Source organism: Pelodiscus sinensis, chromosome 1, assembly GCF_049634645.1.
Source record: "Pelodiscus sinensis isolate JC-2024 chromosome 1, ASM4963464v1, whole genome shotgun sequence".
NCBI lineage: Eukaryota > Metazoa > Chordata > Testudines > Trionychidae > Pelodiscus > Pelodiscus sinensis.
The window spans coordinates 153,474,220-153,483,657 of record NC_134711.1 but is presented as its reverse complement, the minus strand read 5'-3'; the positions used below and the strand labels follow the sequence as shown (position 1 = coordinate 153,483,657).

The 9,438-nt window shown below is 41.0% G+C and overlaps 1 protein-coding gene across 3 annotated transcripts in view; it reads right to left on the bottom strand.

The window, feature by feature from the left end:
• Positions 1–9,438, bottom strand: part of ALCAM (activated leukocyte cell adhesion molecule) — a 179,667-nt gene that overhangs the window by 161,747 nt on the left and 8,482 nt on the right. The window lies entirely within an intron of this gene.

Genomic DNA, 9,438 nt, shown 5'->3' with positions numbered 1-9,438 from the left:
ACCATCATTTCACGATCAGCATGGCTCACTGTGGGCAATACTATAATCCTGTCTGTCACTCAGGCTTGTAACCTGGATGTCATCTTTGATTTGGATCTCTCTCTATGCCCTTGTGGCCAGGGATGTCTAAATCTTGCAGATCATTTCTATAACACCTTTAAGATGAGCCTTTCCTATGAATCTACATAGCTAAAATTCATATAATCTCATGCCTTGATTATGTCAACATTCTCCTTTCTAACTTGACAAATACAGTCTATCCCGTTCATCTCTAATGCTGCTGCAAAGCTCATTTTCCTAATTAGTCGCTTTGACCATATCTCCCCTCTTGTATCCATCCATTGGCTCCCCCTTTTCTTTTGCATCAAACAAACTGTCTTTGCTTCTGAGACCCTTCATAGCTTAACATCTCCATAGTGATTGAGCGATGTTGATTCCTGCCTCACATCATCTCATGCCAACCTTAGACTTGTGAAATTTTCAAACAAGCAATTATTGTCCTTTGGAGCCCTGCTTAAAAATATATCCTTTTTTGGTGAAGCTTACAAACAAAATATTGAGAATATGTAGATGCTAATCTGCAGAGACGTATCATACTGACTCACCAATACTGTCACATTCCTTGAACAATCTCCTCTGTCTGTGTTTATCTCTAGTTTCTTGCTCAAATTGTGAACCCTTTTAGGTAAGGAGTGTCTTTGTTTGGTTTATCCTGGTTTGTGACTAGGGAGTTTACACGCTACAGGTTGGACATCTCTTATCCGGTACCCTCAGGACCAGACCGGTCCTGAATCAGGGACTTTGCCGGACTAGAGAAGGTTCCCTGCCACAGCCTCCAGCCACTGACTTTGCCAGCTGGGGAAGGGGGTAGGGAATACCTCCAACCCCTGTTGGGCTGCTGGTGCCACTGCTGCTGCCCCGGCTGAACTGCCCGGGGGCTCCAAAAGCCCACGTTGTCGCGGGCAAGCTCTGGCCTTGGTTGGGCTGCCAAGTGCTCAGGCTCCAGTCCCAGCTCCAAAGCAGCCTGTGGGCTCAACCCACACTTCTGTGGGCCGGCCCCATGCTGCTGTAGGTTGCTCCCAGTCCCAGCCCCAGCTCCCCTACTGTGGGCTGTTGAGAATGCAGGCCCCTTCCCCACAGCAGCCTACAGGCTCTGGCCCCACATCCTCAGACTGCCCAGGGCTCTGGCCCCAGCCCTGTGCTGCCATGGGCTGTCACTGGTCTGATCCTGCGCTGCCGGGGCTGCCCTAACCCAGTCCAAGCCCCACTGCTGTGGGCTGCCACCAGCCCTAGCCCCTACCCCGTCCCACTGCTTCAGCTCGCCCATCCTGGATCTCCCTTCTGCCACTAGGCTACTAGGGTTCACTAATCAAGGGACATCCATGGTCCATTGCCAGACCAGAGAATTCTGGTTTTGGGAGGTAGGATACAGTAAATCCAAGTAAGGTGAGCACTGCATTCCCATATTTATGGAAAGGGTGAACTAGTGGATTTTTTTCCACTGCTTGTAAATTTTCTTGATAATTTTACAAGGCAGATGTAAAGAAAATTATCTCCATGTGCCCCATAAACTATTTCAATGTCTTAAAGTAGTTATTTTTTCCCCTGTGTGCACTCTTTCTAGGTTGTGTCATACCTCTAAAAAAGAGGCTGCTTGGCCAAATTCTTAACTCGAATGCCCAAGTGTAACAAAACAATCTCTCCACCCCCATTTTAGTGTTTTACACCAAAACTGATATACTGCATACTAGGACAAAAGCCGCTTTCTGAGTGGTTATGCTACTATAAATTGTACACTGACGTCTTTACACTTCCTTCCTTAATCTTGCCTCCTTTCCACTGTTGGACAACTCTGCACAGCAGCAGCACGTTTCAATATGTAGAGGTTTCCCAAAGGGTGAATAGTTTGCATAATCTGAGTAAGCAGCAATGGTTTTAAGTGTCTGTCTAATTTAAATTACATGAATGTCACAGATACATGGTGCGGAGCTGGAAGAAAAGAATGCATAATCTTTAGCTATGATTAACTAAAGATTTATGGCCTACAGGGTCAATTGAGTCAGAGGAGCTGTAATTCCAGGTTTCCAGAGCACAGTGAAGGGGATGCTAGCCAACTTTGTAGACCAGTTAGGTTAATTGGCCCTTTTTTAAACCCAGCTGTGTACAAAGCTATCCACTGCCCACTTCTGTATGTTTTGGGCTTTGAAGAACGCAGAGGGTCGCTTCAACTTCAATTTTTCCAAACCACCATTTAAACCAAATGTCTTTGAACATCTTCAGCCACCAATCCCCTGAAACAAAGGTATTTGGATAAATTGAGCTGGGCAGCATTAGATTTGTTTTTAAGAAGTGCAATGCACATTATGCAGTATATTATACACTAATAGCTCTTCTAAGTCTGTGCCAAAAATTATAGTTCTTAAAGTGAAGGAGAACAGGATATTCAAATTGTGACTTTAAGAACAGTGTTGCCTCTTTTAAACTGATACAGTTTTGAGTTTATATAACACCAGAATTTGTTTTAAACCCCTGCCCCACAAAACTTTTGAAAAACAAACTTCAAATGTGAGTTTAGGTTTCAAGTAGTGATGAGCTAAGAGTTTGGGCAAAATGAGGGTCAAACAGAATTTGCCTCCATGACATGTTAGCTTGCACCTTTTAGTATATTCTTTTCAAACTGGTTGTAAATTCTTGACAAGCAGAGGGCAGAGGTTTAATAATAGAAATGCTAAAACTTTTGTGGCCTTGAGTTTCTTTAGACCAACTGAATTACCAATTACCATCCAGAAGAGATGCTAAGGTTACAAATGAAAATGTGACTGCAGCATAGACAGGCATATGCACACTGACTGTAATCTAGTTGGCATGAGAAATAGCAGTAGTGAGAAATAGCAGTGGCAGTGTGAGTTAGCTACCTCTGCACAAGCCTGACATGGACAATGGGTATATACAGGGTATCCCCGCTATAAGTCATCCCAGTATATGTTGGTTCTGCACTAGTGCTTGTGGGAACTGTTCCATTTTAAGTCCCCTCATTTCCCACTCTTCCAGTCCACAAAAATGGTCCCTCCCCCTTTTTTTTCCTTTAAAGGGCCAATTTGTACAAACAGAAGTCAGCCGCAGGAAAAAAAATTCCACTTTATGTCCTTTCGTTACACACCCACTTTTTTTTTAAATGCATCTTGGACATATGGTGGGGATGCCCTGTACTTCATCTGCTGGCCTACTGCTATTCTTACTCATGCAAGCTGGAATAAAGATATTGGGTAAGGATACCTGCACTACGAAATTACTCTTTCATAAGACCAGAATTAGCAGGCACTTTTGGAAAACTTTACCCTAAAAATTTGTATTGATATTTTTGGATATATTTTACCTCTAAAAAACTCATGCAGAATAGGAAAAATTATTCATATTCTGAACTTGTCTTGAACATAATTCATTGAGCTACCACCCATAGGTGAGGCTATTGAAAAAAAAAAAAAAACAACCTAGGAAGTCATCTCTAATTTTTAAACACTCAAAGAAAGCCATCTTTATTTTGTTTAAATGTATCTTGTCACATAAGACAATAGAAAAATGTTCATGATATTGGAGCATACAAACTAGATACTTTTGAAGTTTTCAAATTCCTCCGTTTTCCTGAATCGTTTTAATTGCTTACATGCTACTGTTGCCTCTATTGCATGTTAACATTTCAAACACAGATTACAGCGCTGCACATTTATTAAATTTCACTAATTCATAGAATATGAAACATTCCTGACTCTCTTGCCATAAAAAGCAAATGTTCAGGATGAAGTTTAACTCATTTTTTTTTTGTAGTTAACCTACAGTGCATAGGCAGCTTAAAAATATTTTTCAGAGTTGCCAATTCTTGTATTTTTATTTCAACCTTGATTCTGGGCCCAGCCTCAAAACAACAGATCTACAAATATGCTACTATTTCTTCATTGATAGACATAGCCTTTTACTCTTCCTTCTCCCTTTGAAAAACATCATGTCACACCAGTTTTATCTGCGCAAAGGCAAGTACATGAACTCAGACATCTCAGAGTCTGCCATTTTGTTAGGACACAGGAGAACTCATTTGGGGACAGCGCTGCTGATGGTTAAAGTGTTTCACTGGGAACTGGAAGACAAGTTCTACGCCCATTTCTGCAATCAATGTGCTGTGCGCCTATGGACAAATTGTTTAACCTCCCTGTGCCTCACAGTTTCCTCCTCTATAAAATAGATGATGCCTACCTCAGAGGTAGGAAGAGGATTCATGTGTGTCTGTTAAGCATTGTGGCTCCCCCCCCCCCCCCACACACTTTCTCTGGTGTTCATCCAGAGTTTTAAAGCATCTCCAAAAATTTGGAAGCATCAGACTTTCTAATTTAGGTTAGTGTAAAAGTCCTGATTCTTCAAGTATCCATTTAAAAGTTTTCCATTTAACAGACCATCACAAAATCACTCACTACCCACGTCACAAAAAAAAAAACCACCACACACTAAAAAACAAAACACACACCACACTCCAGGCCTCACTCAAACTCCCAACTTCCTTCAAGTTCTATTAAAAAAAAAAGGCTAGGCCTCATGGAGAGCATCCTGCCCCCTTGACTAACTCCAAGAACCTCCAGCTGAAGTATCTTTGCTGTTCAAACTGGTTGCCTCTCATCCTGCCATCCAGTCAACCAGTCACAAATGTTTTAGGACTTTGAGTCAACTTCATGGTGTTTTTCTTATAAAGTCATCAACCACCAACATAGCACCAGGAGAACTGGCATTGTCTGCTTTATTGTAACATACTGCTCAATGACCAGGTGACCAGTTTGTGCACAAAATTAACCTTGTATGTAGACTTACTGTACAGATCCATACAAAGCACATTACAACCGTATTGTCTTAACAGCCAAAGGTACATTTGATGGTTGGGAAGAATCACTTCTAACTAGACAGAGTGAAAAACAAGCCTTCTTGTTACACATAAAGCAGCCTGCATCTAATAAAACAAGATTGAGAAGCTAAGTTGCAAACAATAGATGCTCTCCATCTACAAGGGGTGCAGCTATCACCCTGGATATTAGTCTTGGAAACATCCCCTGACGAATGTCACTTCAGTGCTGATTGAATTAAGGCTCTGCCAGATAATCCATTTCATGGAATGAAGAAGGGGAAAAAACACTCGGGGTTATTCTTTCCATTACAAGAGCTGAGTTCTACATAATAGGAATAGAGAGCTGTTTATCATCCACATACTGACTTATGCAGCAGCCCATGCTTATTAACTTTAGCAAACTCAAGTACACAAACAGGAAGGGTGACAAGATGACCCCTGTAATTTTCCATGTGACAACACCCTTGGGACAGAAGAACATTTGCCCAGCAATCACCTTTGGAAACTTCAACAGAAGGATGTATGCGCTTCTCAGAAAAGCCCTTCAATGGTCTCATGAGTTATACAGCAAGAAAATGCCAGAGAATCACAAACCCCCACCATTGGAAAAGGTGAAATGGCCAAAATACAGCATTCTATGGACACTGTTGATGGAAAAGATTCTCTTCCACCATTTTCTCTATAGCCGAAGAGCCCAGAGAACTCACAGGACTGTCAGTATGTAGGGTTGCCAGATGGTTTAAACAAAAATATGGGACACACTTGACATTACATCACAATCTACGTTACATCTTATTTAGAAAATACCAGACATTTCTATTTTCTCAATTTGTTTCCCAAACAGAAAGCTCAAATACTGGACTGTAGGGTTGCCAGGTGTCCGGTTTTGAACCGGACAGTCCAGTCTTTGAGCTTTCTGTTTGGGAAACAAATTGAGAAAATAGAAATGTCTGGTATTTTCTAAGTACCGTATTTTCGGGCGTATAAGGCGACTGGGCGTATAAGACGACCCCCTAATTTTCTAGTTAAAACATAGGTTTTCGTCTTATACTCGCCGTATAAGACTACCCCCCCTTAAGAGGCCAACTGGCAGCACCCCAGCGCCCCTCCGGCTTTGCTCCCGGTGCCCCTGGTCTGCTGCAGACAGTCCCCAGCAGACTAGTGGCACCGGGAGCAAAGCCGCAGCCGTGGCGGGGTCCCGCGCCTCTGAGGCTTTGCCACTGCTGCGGCTTTGCTCCCGGTGCCTCTCCAGCAGACCAGGGACACCGGGAGCAAAGCCTCGGGGGAAGCCGGCAACGGGGCAGCCCAGGCGCACCTGGGCTGCCCCACTGCCGGAGCCCCTCCGCGGCTTTGCTCCGCGTCTTCCTGGTCTGCAGACCAGGGAGACATGGAGCAGCTTTTCTCGCCCCGGAGTACACAGGCGGCGGGACCGCGAGGTCCCGCAGTCCGTGTCCTCCGGGGCGAGAAAAGCCCCGTTTGTACCTGCAAGTTGGGGACTGCCTGTATACCCGGCGTATAAGACGACCCCCGATTTTTGGGGGATGTTTTTTAGCATAAAAAGTCGTCTTATACGCCGGAAAATACGGTAAGATGCAACGCAGATTGTGATGTAATGTCAAGTGTGTCCCATATTTTTGTTTAAACCATCTGGCAACCCTATCAGTATGTAGGGGAGGGAATCATGATATTGTGACGATTTTGCGGTACAGAGGATACCTATTATTTAGCATGTGTAAAAATGTGTGACCGAGTCACTTATTTTTTTTACTTTTCTCAAAAAGGGTTTGACGTTTGTTTCCTTCCCTTAAATGGACTAAAATTTTAAACAGTAGGATTCCCAAGGGCATACTTAGCATTAAAGGGAAAGTTGTGGTCTCACATCTAAAGTCATCTATATAATGCTGAAATTTTAACTTTGTTTACATAATCTTCAATCCTACACTCACAGAAGCGCCAATTAAGTCAAAGCCGCTCTGCATGGGCATGGACTTTGTCAGTACAGAGTGCATGATATGACTGGGGGCTAGATGTCTATGGAAAAGCAAGAACTGTCATTTCTTGTTGTTCAAAGCTACCAGCATGAGTTAAATTAAGGTAAATCAGCTGGCAGTTATCCTAAAGAAAGTAATGACCTTGTTACACAGACCATTACAAGAATTTAAGTAATTCCTATAGAATCTGCTCCTCATTTTCCCCACTGCCCCCCCAAGTGGCTTAATCTACATAGGTTGCCTTCATATTAATAACAAAAGAATGTATTTCTGCTAGTTTAATGTTCAAATCATAAGCTGGTGCATATTCTTTGTTTAGACAACAATGTATATTTAAAATGGTAAAACAATACCTGCAGAATAAACTTTATGTTCCAGAAGATTCCTTCTATTATTTGTGCAATAATACTCTGGTTTGGAATGTGGCTAGCTAGTACAAACTGGTACTATCATGAGTCAATATTATGACAGTCACTGTATCACCCCATCTACAGACAAAGATTTAAAAGAATTACGCAACAGTATGAGAACTGAACATTTCAGTCAAACGGAAAACCCCCTCAACAGTGCATACGAATTTGAGAGATTATTCCACTTGTATGATCTGCAAGCTATGACCTGGGAGTGGCAAATGTTTTTCATTCTCTCTTTCAACCTGCCTGTTCTTTTGTATTCACCAACAAAGTTGGACAGTATTCACAAGGACTATATGAAGTCTCCAGTTTAGAAATGAAGTAAGCAAGTCACATAATATTGTCTTCAAATTCATTTGAACTTTAATATGAGTACATAACTGTTTCATCTTATCTATTTCCCCCCTATAGTCATACATCAGTTATTCAATTTAAAAACTGGCATTCAGTATCAAGACTGAGGAATCCAGGATTTAAACTAAGTTGCTCATTTGGGATCCAGGTCACAAATTCAATTGTGTGGGGGGGGGGGGGGGGGAACTAACCTAAATAGTGAGCGCATTTTATCCAATTATACAATGACACATATAATGGTCTTTACCTATAGGCATACATTCTTTCTAGTCTCAAAATCAATTAGAATTTACCAAGAGAAAAAAAAACTGTCTTCATCTGCAATAAATGATAGAGCCCAGACAAAGGAAGAAAAAAAAAAGGCACCGTTTCTAGCTACCATGAAGGTCCACAAAAAGCTGACACTGCAAGGCATTTTGTTCATTGGAAATAAATGCAAAAAGGTGTTTTACTGAAACAGACATTCCTTCCTGTACAATCAGCTAAAACTTAATGGTGGGATTTGAGGGGTGGGAAGAGGGCATTCACCATCTGACACTAGAGTGCTCCTAGTCAACTGTCCAACATTTTGATCTTCATTTGGATCCTCAGATATCAGAATGAAACAAACATCTGCTCTAAACACACAGGAAAAAAAAACCAGTTGCTTTTTCTAATATTAATTGCTACCTAACGATTAGTGTTTACTAGGCTGAACTGTACTTTCTTTTTCATTCCTCAAAATCTCAATCTCATGCCTTAGAATTCCACCTGCCCCGCAGGATGAATTCCAGCACAGCATTCCTGGAAAATAATAAATCACTTGGAGCCTGTGGAATAGATGGAATTATAAGGCTCCACACCCACATATTTCCAGCTGTATAATTCTCAAGTGTTGTAAGCAGTGGTGCTTTACACTTCCCATCCTTATTTATGCTTATTAAAATCAATTCAATAAAGGCCATCTAAATCTTACCAAGAAAAGCATTCCAAGCACTGGAAGAAATAATTAAAATAATAAGGTTATGTAAAGAAAAAATGATTTAACTCCAGGTATCTGTAGGATACAGAAAGTCGTGATATTTTAACACCTAGTGTAATTTTCAGTTTTTCTCAACTGAAAACAAATTTTAAAACAGCATTTGTGACCAATCAGAAAATACATTTGGTGGCATTTACTGATATCATGCTATTCTTAGAACACAGAGAAATGAGTTCACCAGTGAATTTACTCCAAGCGAACAATTTAATAAGACACCTGAAATTAAAAGCTATTACAAAAAAAACAAAAAAAAAAACAAAAAAAAAAAGAAAAGGGGTAATCCCTAATGACTCTTCATTATTAGCCAAAAGATATGATAGTGACAGACACTATAAAACACTCTCAAGCATAAGTTGTTCTTAGTTCCTATGCCTGGATTTGCAAAAAAATTACCCGTTTCTTGTATTTAACACAACTCGTCTAAAAGACACATTTGTTTCCAGATTAAACAGCAAGAACTCACTAGTAATGTCAAAACTTGATTTTATTGTTTTGTAATCACCTTTTAAACAAAACTAGGATTCTCAATAGCATCTCCATTTTAATTTTCCTTTATGATCTAGGAGGAGTAGCTGTAAAATAAAGGTGAAACATTATTTGTACATTATAATTATCACAAGCTTATTTCTAACCTCTTCTTGCCCCAACACAAAACCCTGGGTAATCACTGCCATGTTATCCTTCAACCACCAATACTCTTTAGGTGCAGGCTGTTGTGAAAAGTAAAGCACAGTGTTCCATTTCCATTCTAATGTAGAGGTAGCCACCCTTTCT